General features: G+C 38.2%; 1 protein-coding gene across 2 annotated transcripts in view; it reads right to left on the reverse strand.

Moving 5' to 3' along the window:
* The window catches only part of fgf11b (fibroblast growth factor 11b), a 53,717-nt gene that overhangs the window by 26,055 nt on the left and 5,337 nt on the right, over window positions 1-22,325 (reverse strand). The gene's annotated exons all lie outside the window — the stretch shown is intronic.

A 22,325-nucleotide genomic window follows, 5' to 3' on the forward strand; every position in this document is an offset into this window, starting at 1 on the left:
GAAGACAGATCCAGTTAAGAACACTCAAAGTTTAATCTTAATACCTCAGGCAGGCAGAGAGATGGGCGATAGCAAACACAACTTAGCGTAACGGGGATCAGACAGGGAATGAAGGCAAGGGCACAACTTAAGTAACAAACACAAATGAGATCATTAACAGAACACAGCATGTACAAATTAACTAATAATGACGGTGACCAGTAAACAGTGGTTACTTGTACTTAGTAAACAGTAAAAATCCTGTATTTCTATTTCAAATAAATGCTGTTCTTTTGAACCTTATATTCATCAAAGAATCCTGAAAAACAATGTACTGTATCATGGTTGAGAAAAAAATATTAAGCAGCACAACTGTTTTCAACACTGATTATAATATCAAATGTTTAGTGAGGACCAAATCAGCATATTAAAATGATTTCTGAAGGATCGTGAGACACTGAAGACTGGAGACAGTGTTTTGAACAGTTGTATACATAGATAATGTGTCAAATAAACTGCATTTAAGTCACACTTACAAATGTATGAATGCCATTGTGTTAAACCAAAGCATTTATTTTTATAGAAACTTAGCACAACACTTTTCATGAAAAACATTTCACAACATAAGGTGAAATGGGTTTATAATTATACAATATATAATACTCTGCTAAGACTCCTTGAGGGGAACATGGTTTTCAAAGATGAAGAGTTGTGTCAAGCAACCTGTGAATTTCTGCCAAAATCCTTAAGAATTTGATTGGATGCTTATGCTCCCTTTTTAATAGGTCACATGTCTATTTATTTTGCTATGCTAATCATTAAGCACTGATGATACAGTTAGGGCTTTTGCATGTGGCATTGTTTCTTCCACTGCTGTCCACGATACCAGCAGACCTGCAACCCATTTTTGGGCCACAACCCAACAGTTAAGAACCACTGGCCTAATTTAGCATCAATATCTAGAGCACAGCTGTTTCTTATGCACATGAAGATGCCTCCAAATGACCTGTAGGGTCAGATCAGAATAGGCCACCTTTCGCAGGCCTCACATATAGTGCAGATAATGCATTAGTCATGAACATTTAGTATGCATAACTCACTTGACATTTTCTCATGTATAACTGCTTGAAGACAATGTTTGCTCCCTCATTCCCATGTGGCCATTTTACCATGAACACTTCACAGTCCATCCTATAGCATTGTAGCACCATCTTTATTTTTAGACAAGCTTTGGTCACTTCAGGACTTTCGGAAATAAAATGCGCATGCAACTCTATTAAAGATTTATACGCATTGCACGTTTATTTATGAGACTTGAGGAGAAAAACAAAAGCTGAATGTTTTATTAGTACAGTCCCTCCGGCCAGGTTTGTTCATTTTAGAAACAAGCAAAAGGAAAGCTAAATAGAAAATTGCTAGTAAACAGACTACCAATAGTTCCAAAAAAAGGTGTAGTTGTAGTAAATGTAGTGACCACATTAAGCACAGTTTCTTAGGACCTGCTGATTCATTCCCCACAGTGAAATTCAAATGAAAGAAATCTCTCAAGGAAGAAAAGCGATTATCTGGAGGGATAGGCTGGCTAGTTTCTACTGCGAAGGACATTAAAGGTTTGTATTGTATAAATGTCGAGCCGGTGGGTTAAAAAGACAATAAGTCTCAAATTCATCATGCTTCATTATGTCAAACTTGAAATGAACTGAAAACTGCTTTGTTGTAATTAATGGTTAATCGGGCGATCCAATCACAAGTTAATGAAGATCTTTTTCCGCTACACGTCCTGCACAGTGAGTGTGTGTTCTTGAATGTGTCCTTCCACTTTTCTTTGCTGTCATGACACCTTTAGCAATGCGGAGGACTGAGGTGGAATCTGCTGAACTTTTCCCAAGACCCGGTAAAAGCCCGTATTGATTTCACCCACGCAAATCCTGATAAAAATTCCACTGACACAAAGAGGTTGCAAAGCTCAGGTTTGTGTGTGTCTGATTGTGTGTATGTGTTAGTTTTTTTATCTCTAGCCTGAGTTCAGCAAGAAGTGAGTGTTGGTAGGAATAGGAAATTTTTCTGTTTCTTCAACTAGAAGCACTTTGGACCCTGTGGACTACAACATAAACTCTCTTAAAACACGCTTTTAACCTTTTCATTGTTTTAACTGTCAAGCAAAATGTCCAATAATCTAAATACATGAGAAATTCTGTCATGCATGTTATAAACATTTCCACCAGAGTGTCATTGAGACATTTTGTGGTAGAAATGGCCATATTTTTTGCATGACTTGATTGTAATGGCACACAATAAAAATACTCTGCTAAGTGATATTTACCTCGATTTTACTTGTCTCATATTGCATCTCAAGGTGCTCTTCACTGACACTGTCCGAGAGTCCACAGCTCCGTATGTTTTCGAACTGCTCTCGCGGTACTTTGATGTCATACACTGATCGCTCTGCGGAGCACCGCTTCAAGTCGAACACACCTTTTCTGTTGTACCAGTGGATAAGCATAAGGGAATACACCTGCATCACTTTTACACAATCTAAGTTATTTATGCATGTTACCTAGCAGATAATTCCTTTGTATAAAGCAAGTCCTTAACTTTACATTATCAGACAATAAGCTCAGTCACAACAAATATTCCTGAAATACACTGCAATGAAATTACTTTGCAATGTGCAAAACCATTTGCTACAAAATACTGCAGAGCTGCTTTCCACCCTCTTTCAGCATCACAATTTTGAGTTAGCTTGGTCATTTACACGGACAAAATGACTACAATATTTCCAACTCATTTCTTTTACTCTTTCCCCCTCTCCTTCAATTTCTAATAATTACCTATGTGGTGTAATAATATGATGCATTATGCAACCTAAAAAAGAGGAAGCATGTGATTATTTGCCAGGCGAGGTGGGGGAAGGGATGCATTTGACATAATTTCATTAGAGAAAATGGCTCTATGTATTGGACAGGCATAAAGTGTAAACTTACAGCCTCATTTGACAGCTGAAGCATGACAGGGCTAATCAGAATCTCAGCTGCCCTCCACTGGAACGGTGACACTGATGATTCACTTTAGAGTATCAGCATAAACCGATGGGTTGCGAACAGCATCCCACGCTACTGTTAAACAGCAGGAAACTGCGGCTATCATGGCTCTTCATCATCACATCCAAAAATTTCAGCAGTCATATCACCCTGTAGCCCAAGACTGGTTGCCCACTGAAGCTAGGTTAGCTGGTTAGTACCTGGATGGGAGACTCCTGGGAAAACCAGGTTGCTGCTGGAAGAGGTGTTAGTGAGGCCAGTAGGAGGTGCTAACCCTGTGGTCTGTGTGGGTCCTAATGCCCCAGTATAGTTTATGGGGACACTATACTGTCAAAAGAGCACCGTCCTTCGGATGAGACGTTAAACTGAGGTCCTGACTCTCTGTGGTCATTAAAAATCCCAGGATGTCTTTCGAAACAAGTAGGGGTGTAACCCCGGCATCCTGGCCAAATTTGCCCAGTGGCCTATGTCCATTATGGCCTCATCACTCTGTCTCCTCTCCACCAATAAGCTGGTGTGTGGTGGGCGTTCTGGCGCAATATGGCTGCCGTCGCATCATCCAGGTGGATGCTGCACATTGGTGGTGGTTGAAGGAGATTCCCCCTACCATGTAAAGCGCTTTGAGTGCTGAGAAAAGCGCTATATAAATGTAATTATTTATTATTATTAAAAACCAGCATGACACAGCACAAGTGACAGAACAGAGACACACACAAACAAACACATATGGTGTTTAACATTTAATGAAGCATGCCATTTTTTTACTAATTTAGTTCTGCATAGGAACATGAGTAAGTGGTAGGTTGCTCTCAGTATATTTAGTAATACTAGTGTTTGGACTTGTGCAGTCATATCCCGGCTAACAAGAATGTTCTCAGAACTTTGGCTAACGAATGAACAGACATTATTCCAGTAACGTTAATAGAACATTCGTTCACAGTTATCTGGTCTTTAATAATGTTCTAAAAACATTAGCACAAAAACATTATTTAAATACGCTGTTCATGGAAGTTGTTTTCTGAAACATTTTCCCTCGGGTCATTTTGACCCGGAAAATATTTTTTTTTTAAATTGAGTGTTCATCGGAGGGGTCCAAGACCACAGGACTTTTCTCGCACTTGAACCATGAATACACACAAAAAAATTAATGGATTCGAGGAATTTTGTGGTTAAAATTTAAAAATTAAACAAATCCTTCCCTTGCGGGTCAATTTGACCCCCATAAGAATGAATGGAATGCAAGAAATGCTTCAGTACACATAGAAAAATCAAAAAATGCTCAAAATTCTAACTGAAAATGCTAAAACTTTACCAAAAAAATATTTTATAATGTCTTCATGTGTATCTGAATGTATACTGAAGTTAACTGACTTTAGTTATTTTTATTTTGTGAGTTGAAATTGTATTATTTATTGATCAAATGTAGTAATTTAAAGGTAAATAAAATAAAAGAATAACAAAAAATCTCCCAAAAAAATTGCATTAAAAAATAGATACATTTTTATAAAAAGAAAAAAAAAGCTTTCGGGACAATTTTTTTTTTTTTTTTTTAATTAAGTATCATTTTAGGGCTTCGGGTCATTATGACCCGCGAGGGAAGGATTTGTTACAAAACGCGAGGGAAGTAACGTTCACGTAATGTTTGCAAAATTATAAAATGGAATGTCCCCTAATGTTCATATAATCAAGAAAGAACATTTTTAAAATATTTAAAAAACTAATTCATAGAACATTAAGAAATAACAGGAACACCAGCAAAACATTTATTAGAACATATTTTTGTTAGCTGGGATGGCATTTACGGCTCATATGATTGGCTAACAAGGTAGACCTCCTATGTGTATACAGAGAATCGTTTGTGTGAATTTCTTTTAAAAATGAGGTTGAAAATGAGTGATACTTATAACAAATGGAAAAAAAGAAGAGAAAGAGAATTGAAAGATGTTATTCTGGGAGCTGGATTATAGAGAACTGTATGAAAAAAAGATCCATCTCTGTGTAAAAATCTTAAAAGAGAGAGAAAATGAGGAAAGAAAGAAAGTGACCGCTCTGGTTTCCCCCCTGGGTGCTGTTTATTCGGCGGAGGTGAGGTGTGTGTGGGGAGTGGTAGTGTGCAGTGTCCATTTCCAGGCTGTTACAGATGGTAATTTTGTCAGAAATCACTGAGCTGCTGCCAACTCCAGGCTGGAGATACAGCAAGTGACGGTTGGTGTGCTGTGCCGAATCCTGCCTGTGAGGACCAGCTTTTATTCTCTCTCACTCATTCAGACTCACATGCACTGGATCAAATACTGTTTGCAAGGATTTAGCAAACCAACTGTAAGCTGCTATTGGAGAAATAAATGCTTGAATTCTGTTTATGTTGGATTTATTTTATCTGTCATTATTTGTCTTTCAGCTTCTAATCTCTACAGTTATTTCACAGTTCCAAAACCATTTCCTTTTTTTTCCGTGGAACAAAAAGAAGAAATTTGGAAGAATTGTTCTGGCAGCTCTTTTCCATTACAATCAAAGTGTGTTGATGCTTCCAGGGATGCAAACAAATCCTAAAGGGGGCTATAAGTCTTTCATTTTCCAAGTCTTCTGAAGCTAGTCGTTCTGAAGCAATGATTCGTTGAAAAATTGCAATAGGACTGATCCAAACTGCAACAGTTAACAGATCACTTAAGGGGAAAAGTATCAGTGAATAAAATACTTAAATTGTGGTCTAATCCTCACAAAACTGTTTATTGAATTTATCAAAGGAGGTCAGGAGTATTGGAATATAGCACACAAGTCAATGTTTTATACATGATTAATGGTGTCTTTTTTGAAGCTTGAAATTCGGATTTGGAACAACATGAGGGTGAGTAAATGATGACAACATTTTTATTTTTAAGTAAACCATTCCATTAAGTAGAAGCAGGCAGTAAGTTTAAGTGTGTGTTCCATATGCCAGGCATTATATTGTAAAATAATGCACTTTATCCTGTTACACAACGCTGTGGTAATCTATTGCATTAGTGCATACATGTTCCCTATCAGGGGCAGGGCTCTATCTCTGTTTATCCCTCAATGGAATATATGTTACACATTATACTGCTTTTAAACTTTAGTTCAAACTACCTCTTTGCTTAGTGTTTTTTAGGTACTAAAGTCTTTGGCGTAACTGGCCAATCCCACTTTAGCAACTGTTGTCATTTACCAAACTTTTGCTCTTTTTAATGTGATCTTTTGTACTGTATGGCCAATGTTTTGGATAGATAAACAGTATTTTAAACGGTAAGAAACTTTTGAGTATAGCTCCTGTTCTGTGCCCAAAAACATGCACGCAAACACTGTTCGACTTGACTCGGCGCTGTGAACAGCCATCACTGTGTGCCATCAAAGTATCGCGAGAGCGATTATTAGAGAGCAGACGGTGAGGTATGCTTTCGAATTGCTCTCGCGGTACTTTGATGGCATACACCGATCGGTCACACCTCTTAAGAGCCAGTTCTTTTAGGGTACGTTTACGTTTACGGAGTAGTTTTTCATTTTAATTTTCCGCGTACAGACTTTATTATATTGTCCAAACTATCCCAATTCACACTTGGAATCGACTAAAAACCCTGTATTCTGCTGCCAGACCATTAGATGGCGATAAAACACTATAGACTGAAGCACGTGGTAATACGCATGTGCATGACGTCATCGTCTTCAGAGATTCGCGTTTTTGTTGTTTACACGGAGACCGTTTTCAAAAACTTGCACTTTGAACCTCATTTTCAAAAGTTTGCGTTTCCAGACACCCAAAATTCCGTTTTCATGTAAACGAACGACCAAAACGCATACAAAGTTTTACGTTTTTAGTTGAAAACGGTGTCGTCACTGTCGTGTAAACAGCCCCTTGTGAATAGTTCAAAGAATCATTCAGGGGTGTGTTTCCCGAAAGCATCGTTGGCCAACTATGGTCGCAAGTTCATCGCAATGTCCATTGAACTCTATTGGTAACGAGGGAACTTGCGACCATAGTTGGCTAACGATGCTTTCGGGAAACGCACCCCAGAGCGGTTACTGGATCAACACCTGACTCACTGAACTGCTACAGAATCATCACTAATGTATGTGGAAATAAAGTAAGTTCCGTGTACTTACAGTTTTGTATTTCCGAAGTTCAGTAGTTAAACGTTTTAAAATTAAGAACCGAATCAAATTAATTAACATTAGGAGTGTCAAGTGGTGTCATTTTCGAGAATCAAACCACGCCTCCACGTAGGCTACGTCACTACGCCAGTTAGCTATATCGTTTGCACGAAACACGATTGTTTTTATGTAAGGAATTAAGAAATTGTCTGAAAATTGAATGAAATATAACATTTTGGTATAACACATCAACCTATGTATGCGCTCCCGTATCATTTAGCTATAATATATTTTACAGGTTTTTTTTTTTTTTTTAAGAGCCAGTCAGGAAAATAGGCGGGATTGTATCTCAGGCAACGAGTTAATTTGACACCGTGCAATATCATATTTCTAATTATACCATGGTCTGGGTGAATACTCGATTCTGATTGGCTGCAGGGTGTCCGTTAAAAAGTGATAATGTACACCTAGGAAAGGCGTCCCGTCAATTTGCCTGATGACAGTTCTAAATGATTGCGCTGGCTCAAACGCTAAATGGTAACCATGGCAACGGAGACTTAACGTTATTTCAGTTGACTCATCGCAACAGCAAAACAGACAAAACATGAGTGATTTTATCATTTCTTTTAATATATTTGGTGAGTTTGACAACTTTGAAGACTGGGATGCAGCATTAGAAAAAGAGAGAATAGAATATGAACAGAAAAAGGAGAAGCGACACAAGGAGGTGACACCGGAAGAATTGAACGAATTAGAGGATGACAAGGACGAGATGAACACAAAGAAAATCACGAAATGGGCAGTTAAAACGTTAAGAGACTTCCTGGCTGACAAAAACATGGACATCAACTTTAAAAGCTACACTGCCGCTACTCTCAACGACGTTTTGCGACTGTTTTATGCGTCTGTCCAGTCGACCAAAGACACACACAAGCGGTAAATGGTGCACTGCAGAGCCATAGAGAGAAAGAGTTGCGACACTCCCATAGACCTCCGTTGTAAAAAATGGCGGCGCTTTTAACCGCCTACTTCCGGGATTTGAAGATCGGATTAGTTCCAAACACTGTCATTTGGGCGTTGGACACCATTCACTTACATTGCTGCGCGTCGAGTTGTTCCAGAGTTAAGTTGCTGAAATATCGACCTCTTTTGAATTGTCAACTGTCTATATTGTATCAGAGGCCCTTTGCGATGCTTATACTGGTCTTCATTTGTACATGCACAGCGTAATTATTTATATTTTATGTTGGTTGTTTCAACCAATTTTCAAGCACTGCCTGCTAGCTAGTTAGCTAGCGCGACTTCGTCAGCTGTGACAGTAAGAGTTCGGTAATGAATCGCTAGCAACTTTTATTTAATTTATTTTTTTGGGATATACTAACTTTTAATTGTTTTATTGTCTTGAGTGAAGCGGCTTGTGAGAACAATGCTGGACCTCTAGGATTGTTATGGCCATCACCAGTCCTGTCTGTTTCATGGATCACCTGCCCCTGGTTTTTGTTTTTCTTGTTCACACACACTCACACAAGCAAACATTTTTGTTGTCTGTCATTGTTTAATAAAAAATATTTTATTTGAAAATCTTCATTTGTATCAGCCATGCTTAAATTCGTTTTTAATCTGTTATAGTTTTGATAATGTGTATGGCTTAATCTTAAAATAATATTCTTAGTCTTAACATGATCATGTTTCACGTTGTGGTCCTGGGGGTGGCCACTTTCATCAGAAGAAGTGAGCTAGCTTCTAAGCAAATTCTGAACGGACCGCCACGGCAGACCTCTTTGCGTGATCACGAAGGTAGGCTAATGGCTGAATCAAAATTTATAAGCAAAATCACGGGAATCAATAGCCTAATACAGCCCAGTTGTGCTAAAATAAATATCATGAGACGTCCATCATCAGATGAATGACATGGAAAAGTTAAGTTAGAGCCGCTAAAGCCAGTGCTACTACCCATGCGAACATGAACACTAAGCTTTTCCCTCCAAAAATATAGCCTAAAACTTACCTCCAAATGCAAAACTGACATTAACAAAATGCAATAACAGCTGAAAAAGTACTTGGGTGTGTGTTTTATTTTATATTTACCGTTCAATAATGCAATCGCTGCTGTCTGTCCCATAGAAGAACATGACAGCCAGCGTATGTTTTGGAACTATTGGGGCTTACATGAACCACGTGACAGCCATAGCAGCGACATCAAAGAGTGTCGCAACTCTTTCTCTCTATGGCTCTGGTGCACTGGCCTTCTGAAATGATACTTTTGTATCACGTAACGTAAGGTAGAGCCATCAGGCTTGTTCGACTTCATGCAGCTCTGCACAGACCGATCGGCGGCTGACTTGAAGCAGTGCATGCCCGTTAGAAATTTTGTCCGACTTGATACAGCGCCGACGCCACGTGACTGTGACGTATGCCATCAAAGTACCGCGAGAGCAATTCGAGAGTAGCCGGAGAACTCAGCCAGCCAGAGCCCGTCTACGGAGAGCCTTGGCACTTCCTATTAGCCCCATTGTATCGATCTTGGTTGCAGTTCCATTAGAATTCCACTGGAGGTGATCGCGGGCGAGTGCAGACTGAATGGGAGTCTATGGGGCTATACAGCTAAATGTGTCTCTTTCACCCGATTGCCGTTGAGAAATCTCAGATTTTATTGTAGGTTTTGCAAGTTCAACATGTGTTATAGGTCGAAAGTTGAATGAACGAGTACTTATTTCTTTTCGATTTCTTACAGGTTGAGTTGTTGTTGCCCATAACACGCTAGCATTCTGCTAATGACGTCAGCATTCTGACGTCATTGACATTTTAAAAGACTTTTTAAACCAAATAAGTGACTCTAAAAAATCTAACACCCAGCAATGTGTAATTTCTTTGCATCTCCTTTCGAATACAACATTCAAATTACTAGACAAAAAATCATATCCTGAGAAAAGTGGATTTTGAGGGTTTTTCGCCATAGACCTCCATTCATTCTGCACTCGCCTGCGAGCGCCCCCGCATGGACAGAGACGTGTTACTGCAGCCAGTCCAGAAACCGGAAGTAAGCAGAGAGTGCCAATTCTCTTCCTATTATGGCGCTTTTCCATTACCAGTACCGGCTCGACTCGACTCGCCTCGCCTCGACTCAGCTCGGCTCGGCTCGCTTTTCGCTCCGTTTTCCATTGCAGATAGTACCTCCACAATAGTACCTGGTCGTCATAGCGACGCGGCAGGAAACTGCAGTGACTTAATCTTTTACGCGAGACTCGCGAGACACACCCGCTACCACACACACAGGACAATGGAGGAAATCGAGTGTATGCTGTTTTTGGATGTTTTTGCTGTTTTTTTATTCGGGATACTCCGTCTGGCGCGTGCAATGATGACGCAGTGAATAGTGACGATTCTCTCTGACCAATCAGCAGTCTGCCTTGTTTTCACGTCACATTTTAGTATGCCTCAGCTCGCTTAGAACCTCGCCGGAGGTGGTACGAAAAAAAGTACCTGGAAGCCGGTACAGGTACAACTTTTACACAGTGGAAAACCAAACAGAGCCGAGTCGAGCCGAGCCGAGGCGAGCTGGTACTGTGTAGTGGAAAAGCGCCATTAGACATTCTCTGGCCAGCGCAGCTTCTCGAGAGCGGCTGCACTGGGCTGCAGGAGGGCTGATGACGACACAGCTGTTCCACGATTGGCCGGATTCACCGCATGACAACGATCACGTGTGTTTCGTGTTTATTCGAACACCTTTAGTTCCTCTAAAGCTCTCAAATCAGTTTATTATAACAGTGAAAACTCTTTTCGTGTCGTTGTCATGTTATATTGTGTCATGTTTATCAAATTAAAACTGCTTAAAAAACGTAGACTCCACTTCATTGATAGTAGCTTATGTTGAACTTTATTCTTGTTCAAACAGACGCTGTGTGAAGCAGTACATAAAAGTATTTAATGAAAATGTCTCTGAAACATCTGTGTATTATTTGGCAAATATTGCATTTATTTCACTGCAGTAAAGTATGCAAAGTATGGTAAAGTATTCAAACACCACGTGAGCGGTCACTACGGGAACCAGAAAGTGTCCGACTTCACGTCTCCGTTTGCAGCTCCTCCCCGCCTGCACGCGGCTACTCTCGCCGATCGGTTGCATCCAGCCGCAGCCGATGTCGAACACACCTATCATCTCACTTCCCATCACTGATCAACTGCTGCGCTCGGGTCGCTGTGGCCACGTTGCTTGGCAACGTCTGTATACGGGAGATATTAAATAGTGCGCTCGACTTAATAAATAAAAACCCTCACGATTTTTACTCTAAAACACATTAAAGTATTATTAATTTATTAAATATTTCTTTCTTTCGTAAGTGACCATGGTATAAGCGGTGGAAGTGGACTCCGCTGCGCGTCGGACGGTTCACGCCTCGCCGTCGTCCATTAATACCTGATAATGGACACCTCGTCGGGCATTAACCCTTACTTAACGTCCCAGTTTTCTACAATACCTTGTTATTACTTGTCAAAGAACAGATTCATTTCGGTTGTCTTTGCATTCAAGTTTTCTTTGCATTCAAACAAACACTTCTAGAACATTCAGGTGAGTACCGGTAATCCATAACAGTTACCTCACATTATACTACAGGGCCGTTGAATGCTTGAATCTGATTGGTTGACGAACGTTCTAAGGTGTGCATTATTTTCAGGGAAACGCACGGCTAAAGTAGTTCCAGGCAGGTCTTGACCGCATTACAGTTCCATATCACTTCGCGTAGTTAACTGTAATAACGGAAAATAGGATACAATTCATAACAAGAAAAAAACATGCAGCCCCATGCGCTTGATCTGCAATTTTCAATGTCTAGCTTCACAATCAATAGAAACATGCAGTTTAATTTTAATAAATAAAGTATATAGTCCTATCTATATTATAATAAATAGAAAATTAAACTGAATATAGGCTAAATAAATGGATAGTCCTGCAGTACGGATTTTTATTGCAGATAATAACAAATAAATAATTATTGATAGGCCCACTTGGGCTTTGTGTTTCATTTATTTGGCTATAGTCTACTGCCATCTGTCAATGAAAAAAAAGAAGAATGAACGAATTAATTAAAACGAATTAAATTAATAAATAAATAATAATATTGACGCAAATGCTTTTCTGTCTCATTATTGCAACATCTCTCTCTATAACTGCTGCATTAATAACTGCATAAAGCCGGGGACACACTAAGGCCGGTTATGTAATTTGATACTTATGACTGATCATGTCCAAACGCGTGTTCAGCGCGTTCAGTCTGTGTTCAAAGTCGTGTTTAAAATCTGCTGCTGCGATGAAAACAGTCAGAGAATGTGTCAGCTAGTCGTGTGTCCCCAGCTTTAGTCTGCTATCAGTGGCTCAAACCTCCGTTACTAACTCTAAAATGACGTTTTGGAATTAGCAACGGAGGCATTGGACTAGATGCGTAAGAAATTAGTCCTACATACAAGAGCGTTTTAATGACAAAACTTTACAAACGTCTTGAAATACATAATCTGAACAATGTTTCGAGGTGTGGTAACTGTAGTATAAGCGGAATAATTGACTTCAGGCCGTTGAATTATTAGAAAAATAATGCACACCGAGGTGTAACGGCCACTCCGCTTCGCGTCGTGACCGCATTACCACCTCGGGTGTGCATTATTTTTCTAATAATTCAACGGCCTGTCGTCAATTATTCCTTACTTAACCTCATTAAAATCACGTCACTAACAACAAACCTTTAAAGCCACAATATGTATCAATATCACTATATCTATGTTATATATATTTTTTAGTTGTGTACTTAGATTATCCCGACTGTTTCCAACAACTTTCAAACCAGGAGAAATTTGTAATTTAATTCGAGAAACGTCCCGTTTCTTTATTTCCGTTTTGTCGCCGCCAATGCCGTCATATCCGCGTTGTCCCTGGTTTCCGCTCGTGCTGCCATAGCAACCAGAGCTATGAACCAGAGCCGTCTGATAGTAACCAAAGCAACTATTTGCACGCTGTTGTTGTTTCGTTCAAACATTATGGACCATGGCAAGCAGACTTTGGATAAAAAAAGGAGAACTAAAACGAGAATCAATATCAGCGCGGTGTTTTCGAGATGCCGAGAGCTCCCATAGACAGTACATAAACGAGAGCTCCACGTCCGAGACTTCGACCGCTCCTACATGTACTTTATTAAACAGGTGAGCACATTTACATAAAACTAATCAATGTTTTATAGTTCAACAATGATAAAATGTCAGAATATGATCTGTATGTTATTCTAATGTTGATCTAGTTTACTGCTAGTCTCATACAGACAAACTAACACATACATTTCAACACATTCAAATGCAGTTTAGTGTGCTAGTGTAATGTTAGACCAAGTGAAACAGCGCTGCATTACCTCACAAGTTTAATTTGTCTAATAAACTGACCTGTGAGTAGTAATTCTGCGTGTAGTTCGGTAGAATGAAATGTCCATAGCTGCTATTCCTTTTATATCCGCGGGACTCGCGTCGCGTTTGGAGCTGATAGCTGTCTCTTAGTCACAGTCATGATAAAAGCATTGATGTATTCAGTCATCCATAAACATTATTAGATCGGTCGGCTTGACGTTGACGACAAGATCCATAATTCTTAGCAAATGTTGTCATCAATCTACGCCTTTGTTATTGTAAATAGGTTAGCGACCCCTAGCGGCGAAAAATGCCATACTGTACGTTTAACGCGGTATTTGCTCTGAAGAGTCCAGAGACATTCTTACATTTTATGTGAATAATGAACGATCATTAATGTTATTACTTGAGCTGTAAAATAAAACTGGCTGAAGCAGCCACAGATGTCCATGAAATTAAAGTCTAACGTTAAGTTACTTTGGACTTTTACAAACTGCATCTGCAGCTCACAAGCTACGTCTTTCAGTTCATATTTTTTATTTTTTATTTTTTTTTTTGTATACTGAATGCTATTCTTATCAAAGGGTTTGTCTGGCTAATTCCTCTCACTTTCTGCAGTTTTAGAAATATTTGGTTTGCCACCTGACACAGAAGTTGCCTACAAGGAATCTTTGGTGACCTGCTGCAGCTCTGTCCGTAAGCTTTTTTTTAAAGACTAATTTCCCAATCCTGGTCTTGGAGCACCCTAGCACTGCACATTTTTCATAAGCTTATGATTAGAGATTATTTATTTATAAAGGTATCATAACTTCATATGTAACCTATAGATTTTACACTTGTATTATGTATTGATTCAGTACTTTATCTTATATGCAAGATTGAACAGAATATATTGATGCTCTTTGGAGGTTTCCAGGACACTTGTGAAAAAAATGGAAGTTACTTGAGACTGCAAGATACCAAGGATATGACTACTATTGATGAGGTCTTTAGGCGTGTGTGTGAGGTTTTTCATGTTTTGTTTTTTTAACTTTCATGTTCATTTTATCTGTTTAGGTTGAAACTTAAAGGTCACAATAGGACAGCAAAAAATGGTTCTCCTCAGGCATTTGTTGACGTTTCTGAAGGTATTTTTCAATTGTCTGCAGTGTGCCTTTTTTATTGTAAATGAAAGTGCAGATTGAGTCTTGCTTTATTTGTTCATCTTGCAAGAATGTTTTTTTGACAATGCTGTTTTACCTTTCATTACAGGTTGGCACAAACATGCAGACCTTTGTGTCTAGCGTTAACACTTTCCAGCCTTTCCTACTCCGCATTAGGGAGCACAAATCGAGTGTCCAGAAACTCTACATCATCGTGGACAAGAAGGCAATTAAAAGGAATATGCAAGTGTCTTTGACATTGATGAACTCCTAACTCCTCAAAGCTCACTTTGTATTCAGCACATCATACAGTGAGAAACTTCATAGTTGCACCACAGCAGACATCAAGAATAAAGGAACTGAGGTACGTTTATGATGGTTATTGATTGGTCGGGAATGATCGTTAAATGTTAAACGGTTTAAAACTTAAACATTTTCATCTAGTCCTCTTTGAAAACATGAGGAGAGTTTTTTACTCTCCATTATTGGCAATTTAAATATTTAAATAGCTTTTTTTGCTTGTTAAAACATGTGCTTTTGTTTTTTTTGTTTTTTCTTGGAACTTAAATTTTGAGGTTACCATACAGGCTGTGTGGAATATGACTATAGTTTTACTTCTAGCTCATTATACTACATTGAATAGCTATTCCCTCTTATGTACATTTTGATCATGAAGACATCCTTTTTTTTTATAACATGCAGATTGTGCACAGGAGTAAGAATGTGTATTTAAAAAGTAAATAGTTACATTTGATTTTGTTTGCTTTCTTTAAGCAAGTTTTCCACTTAATTAATATCCTACCAGAGCAGTGTTGCAGATGTCACATTATCAATATTGTTTGTGCCATTTTTCTGACCTGCAAAAAAACAACAGTATAATTTTTCTCATTCTCTCTCTTTCTATCTCGACACCCAGCTTACAGTGATGCCCCTTTCACCCCTAGCTCTGTCTAATTTAATCTCACGCATCGATGACTTTTAATTAATATGATTGGCTGAGGCGTTCTCGTACTGTTACATGTTATTTTTCTGACTTTCTGAGGGTCACAGACGCTAGGGAAATAAACAGCAAACATACAAACCAACAATCCTCTCTAAACCAGCAATCCTCTCTATACAACCAACCCCTACTGGGAGAAGAATGAAGCAATGTTGGCATCATTAGTGAAGCATTGATATTCCCTACACTAGCTACAGTGATACAAATGCAGCAATGCTAATCATGTTCCTGCTGGTGCTTTCCGGCTTTGTCTCTTGCTTATCTTCTGCCCACTTGCAATATCACACACACACTATAATGTGGACTTTTTTTGTAAGGAGGGGGATGTCCTCTTCAGCCTGCTTGCTATATTGATATTGCTGTTTACTTAAAATGTGGCAGCTCTTCAAGTCAGACAGAAATTGCAATAACCAAGATGAAGCCTCCATGTGTTCATTCAATTGTGTGTGTGGTTTGATCAGTCACACAGTAGCAGAGTCAGAAGTCGCACCCTATTTTCCTTCTGGTGTTCAGTGGATCGATAGAGGTTAACTGTCAAGCAACCTTTCGTGTATGTGCATGGAATGTGTATTTGTGTGTGTTTATTGTGTGTATGTAGGAAAGAGTGTCTGGTACACTGTGGTGTGCTGCCTTATAGCTGTGAGATGCCGACTTACCCCATAATGATAAGAGAGTGCAGAGTAATTACAGGCGTTGCTTCAGTGAGCAGCCAAGGGCATCTGTGACTCCCCTCCCTGACTAAGGCCAAACTACCAGGGCTTCCCTCAACCTTTATTAGGACTCCCCACCAGTCCTCTCTCTCTCTCTCTCTCTCTCTCTCTCTCTCTCTCTCTCTCTCTCTCTCTCTCTCTCTCTCTCTCTCTCTCTCTCTCTCTCTGCTGTCTCTCAGCTGTCTCTCAGTCTGCATCTCTCAGCAGTTTTTCCCCTCTTATCTTTCTCACGTTACTCATTCCTCTTTTCTCTCTCTCTATTTATTCCTCCTTCATCAGATCTTCCCTCTTGGTTTGTTCTCTTTCTTATCTTACCCTATTTCTTATACTTTCTATCTTCTACTGCAGGGGTTTTCAATGTCTTAAACAGTAGGCTCCCCCACAAACACCCGTTCAGTTTCCACAGTGCATCATATACGTATGAGGATGGACAACAATTGCAGTAGACCAAATTTACTTCGTATTTAGTTTAACTGTAATAAAAAAAGTGAGCTCTTAGGTTCCTCTAATCATGTTATTTGAAATGCTTGTATGCAATGCAGTTTTCTATTTGCTTCTTTAATTCAGTTGGCTGCTTTATTTTTAAGTGCACAAAACCTAACAACTTTTTGGCATGTTTTTTCTTTCCAAAAATACCCAAATATTTACAAGATATTAATTTCTTTTTCTCCATAGAAATGAAAGCTTTATTAGTTTTTCCCTTTTGAATGGGGTAAAGATGACTGAAACAGAATTTGCACATTTAAAAAAGTTAATTTAGCTGAAAACCAAAAATAAAGGTTACATATTGCTATTCTAGCATTATTCGGTCATGGTGAAGCGAGTCCACTTTGCTGACATGTTTTTCTATTGTAGCTTGTCCATGTTGTTTGCACAAAATAGACACTGACACAGTCAAAACGTGTCATCGGAGAAGCGCTAATTAAACATTGCTGCTTTTTTTTTAATTAAAAATTTTAAGTTCTCTTTAAAAACATTTTAGAATCCTTATACTCAACCCTAAACATTAACTACCCAATCAAATCAGATTGAAATAATAATTCACAAACCTTAATACTAAAATCTGATTGGTTGATCATAGTGTTGTTCCAGGTCCATCAAGATTTTTTTTACTTTTTGAAATCTATGTGAAAATATATCCTTATGTTCTTCCTATCTTCATCATCTCTTTTCTTTCTTTAGTTCTTAACCATTGCTCTCTACTGAATCAGGTCTTTTTATTTCCATCTGTATGTTAGATTCACTGTGTGAAGTATCAGCAAAAGTAGAAAATGGAAGGAATAAGTAAACTAGGCACCAATGTGACTTGCTCTAGCACACATCCTCTAAGGATGCAGTATTTCTAATGCCATGTCTCACAAGACCCAACTGGATGAACATTACTGAGTGTTTATGGGTATTAATCTTTTGCAGGTCAATAATCCAGTCAGACTTTTCAATATTTCTGTCTTGTATGTTTGACATGACCTTGTCAGCATCATTGTGTGACCTCAAGGGACCATCCCCTGAGATGACAGCTGTGTCAGATTCAATCATCGTTTATTGTGAATTGACAAAATGAGAGATTGAAAGTATAGATAAATGCTGACCAGCGAGCTGTAGAGCAAGCTGCTGAATGTTAAAAATCTGAATGAAAGGTGGTTTTACATGCTGGTTTGGTTCTGGTACTTGTGGTGGATGTTAAAGCAATCTGACTCTCTGGGATGACAGCCCAAGAGTAATGGAGCCTTGCCTGATCATGACGTCAACACCAGGCACTTAAGTGCTCAGAAATTACTGAGGTAAATGTCTAACTTTTCTGTCTGCTCCTCCTTATCCTCTGCCCCTTCTAACTAACACACACACACACACATACTTCTTTTGTGTGTCTCCCTCTTGTTAGAGGTCAAACTCAATCTGTCCTTGTCAGGTTTAATCAAAGTATCCACAAATTCAATTTCAGCTGCTGTGTGAGAGAGGCTATTAAGGCATTCTTTGTCATTCACAATGTCATTAGGCTGTGAGAAGAGAGGGCATGGGGGTGTTTCCGATTCTGATGCATTTACTCATCGTTTTAGGGTAAATAAAGCCCAAGTGCTCTCTGTCAGTACCTAAAGGTGACAGAATTCCATTACTCTCTGAGATATGATATGTGAGACATGAATGGCAACATTAAGAAGACTCTAACAAATAGTGTTCAACAGTCGGGTTCCGGAAGTAAAAACGTAATTTTTAAAGATAACTTACAAACCTTTAAAGCCTACCTTATTGTGAGCTACGAGGTTGTTAATCAATAGTATTTGCTTCTATTGAAGCCGTCAGCCTGCATTATTTCATCTTTGCTTTAAATAATCGTAATTTAACAGTGGAACTTTACCCATGATGTTGTACAGAAAATTCCACCAATCAGAGAGTCGAAACAAGCAAAACACACAAAAAGATTTCTTTAGGTCCACTCCCATGAAGCATAGCAAATGACGTAATCAAATTAGTCTCCCTACGCTCTCAAAATAAATAAATATTTGGACATGTGCATATTCTGCAATAAACTTAAATGAGTAGTTTTATATTTCTCGATTGTTTTTTAATTCAGTTATGCTGTTGGCAATGCTTCATGAGATTGTATTTTTTTCCCTCACTAAAGCCATTAAAGAGATAGTTTACCCAAAAATGTTAATTTACTCACCCTCAAGTTGTTCCAAACCTGTATAAATTTCTTTCTTCTGCTGAACACAAAATAATATATTTTGAAGAATATGGGTAACCAAACAGTTAATGGGCCCCATTGACTTTCATAGTATAGAAAAAAAAAAACTATGGAAGTCAGTGGGGCCCATCAACTGTTTGGTTATTGACTTTCTTCAAAACATCTTCAGCAGAAGATAGAAATTCAGTTTTGGAACAACTTGAGGGTGAGTAAATGATGACAAAATTTTTATTTTTGGGTGAACTATCTCTTTAAGGACACAGTCTTGTACCTTTAGTATTTTTGTCCGATTTTCATATTTCTTTTTGCTTCAAATGAAAGTTTGTGATGTTATGATTCACCTCGTAGCTGGTTGGCTTGGTCCATGGCTTAAAACGCTTTAACAAAGACTTTTCTTAGAATCCCTATGGGAGAAATGAATGGAAAAAATACTTCTGGAACCAACTGCTGAAAAAGTGGGCGGCCACTATTCCATAGTGTTGGGGAGTCGACTCCAAAAAAAGATCATGCAAAATGTATCATGCTTTAAGGATGTTTAGTTATTTTTACTGGAACACAAGAGATAAGTACTTATTTAAAGTCCCCCTGTGGTGAAATTCAAGCTTTTTATGTTGTTTATGTCCATGTGGTGTTTGTAATCTGCTTTAAGACAAACCATGTGCAAATTCATAAGTCAACACCATTGCTGAGTATTTTCTCCTTAAAACTGAACCAAAGACAGTCTAAAAATCGCGGTTTGAAATCGTTGGTCTTTCTGAGGTCACAAACTACCTTGTAACTAATCACGTTAACTAGTGGATCTCTGAGCAGGTGTGAGTGAGTGGAGGCGGGGCTAATTTGCAGATTGATAGAACTGTGTATACTAAATGAGGCAAGGGTGTAGAGTTACATTCAAGCTATTTTAAGGCATGGAGAAAAAAAAATTAAAGGAAAAAATGTTTAAATGTAATTTTGGTGATGAGTTTTAAGGGATACAATCATGGACTACAGGGGGACTTTTAAAAAAAAAATGCAGATGTGTTCTTGTTCCTCAATTTGGAGGATTTTCTTAGTTTCTCTTATCTCCAGGCCTTTTTAGGATTATGCTTTTATATAACCATTCCTTACTACTTGTGTGTGTTGCATTATGTATATTGTCATTCTACAATCAGACTAAGTTATATAATATGTAGTGTAATTAATATGCTGGGATATATCATATCACAAATGTACCAACTTTTGTTTTCTGCATCACTCAAACAAATAGAACCTGAAGACTGTAGAGACTTTTCCTCTAAAATGAGGAAAAAACATAGCTTACATTTTGTTCGTATGCACATAATGTTTCTACAGTGTTGTTTCCTTCTTGAAACTGCTACATATACACTTGCATTGTCTGACTTGAAAAGTTACTTTTCCCCCCACAAAGCTCAGCAGGCTTTACCGTAACCTTCTTGTATATTACTAAGCTCTGCTGCCCCCACAAATTTTAGGTTTTTGCCCCAAATACCAAATTCAGCTTTGCAAAGGTAATTTTTTTTTCTATTTCATTAGAATTTTTTAGCCTCGTTTCCATTTATAGTGATTTTTAAAAAAAAAAATTATCAATGATGTTTAATGAACATGATATGTGAATTTGCTCCAGCATGAATTCACTCATACTAATCACAGGCTAGTGGCATTTATCTCAGTGCTGCCTTCTCTCAGATCTCTTTCAGGCAAATTTAGTCCTAATCTGATCTCTTCCAGACTGATGGAACTTTTCTTCAGTCTGTTAAGTCCAGCACTCCAACCCAGAGGCGGCACATCCACAGCACTGAAATAAACCTTCAAAACAAAAACATCAATCCCCTCAGCTTTAATTATCTTTTCATCTGGAATTAAGTTCTTGATAGATTATGAAACCCTTCCCAATCTTTGGTTGTGTAACGGCATAAGCTGATGTTTGTATGTTTGGCGTCCTCAATATCAACAAAAGAGTCTGGGAAACTCTCTTGGCTGCTGTTGCAGCCGCAAAACTAATCGGATATTCATTTCATACAGATGGTAGTGAGCAGTGATTGCTGCAGCTGAGATTTGTCAGGATTGGTGCTCTCAGGACAGCCAAATGGGAAGACGTTTTGAAGTTCCTGTGTTAGTGGTCGGTCGTTGTATATCTTACACTCTACAAAAAGTCAGTAAAAAATAAAGCACAATGTAAATGTAAATGTAAATGAAATTTCCTTATTGATTTTTTCACAGATGTGTTAACCATGTTTTGAATTACACATTGCATTGTGTTGTGTTGTAGGGTTAAAGGATATGTCTGTAAACTTTAAAATTACCAGTGCCTTCTATTTTTCTATGGATTATTTTCCTACATGTCAAGTATTTTTTTGTTTTTTTTACAGTGCATCCACTCAGAAACTAAAATATGAGTTACTAGATATGACCCATCTTAAACCTGTCACACACAGAATGTGCTAATTATTCAATTAATAGAGCTTGTAAGGGAAACCCAGACCTTTTAATTCACTTTGGAAGGCCACTAGCTGAGAATAGAATAGATCAATGCTGTTAGAATGGAGAATGCCTCAGTTAATATTAGCACCAATAAAATGTGTGCAGTAGAGGCCATATTCAGGTGTTATTACATTTGGGTTCTCTTTCCTGACACATTATTAGACTCTTTCAAATGGTCAATCACACATCGTCCCACCGGCCCTGACACATGGATCAATAGTGTTAACCGTCTAGTATTATGATGACTTGATGTCTTTCATTTCTGTCATATTTACTTTCCAACATCTTTATTCACTTTTGCCTCTAGGATCGTCTAGAGGGAGCAGCCACCACACACTCACAGTAGATCTTTTTTTAATTTGTTGACTAACAAACTCAGTAGAGAACTACATCTTAATTCATTAATTATTTGAACAAGTGCTGTGTGTGAGCTCAGAGCGAGAACAAGCAAAATTCTGTTTAATCGACTGTACCAGCAGTTTAATAATCAATACTGTTTCTACTGGTTACATCCCTTATTAGGTTACTTGTACTTTATTTCTAAGAATATTATTTCAGATTTACACAGAATACAATTAAAACTTGAATTATATTAATATATTATGTAAAAAAAAAAAAAAAGATGGAAGATTATGAAGCAAGACATTTCAGATATAAATGCAGAAATGTGCTACATTTTAAAGAAATGTTACAGCGCTTGTATATATATTTTCTATACAAAAGTGTGTTGCTAACCTAAATCTCAAGTTTAAAATATAACATTTAGCTGTTGGTCTGAACTAGCACAATTACAGT

The sequence above is a fragment of the Abramis brama genome (genome assembly GCF_963993115.1).
Source record: "Abramis brama genome assembly, chromosome: 25".
In the NCBI taxonomy this organism is placed as follows: domain Eukaryota; kingdom Metazoa; phylum Chordata; class Actinopteri; order Cypriniformes; family Leuciscidae; genus Abramis; species Abramis brama.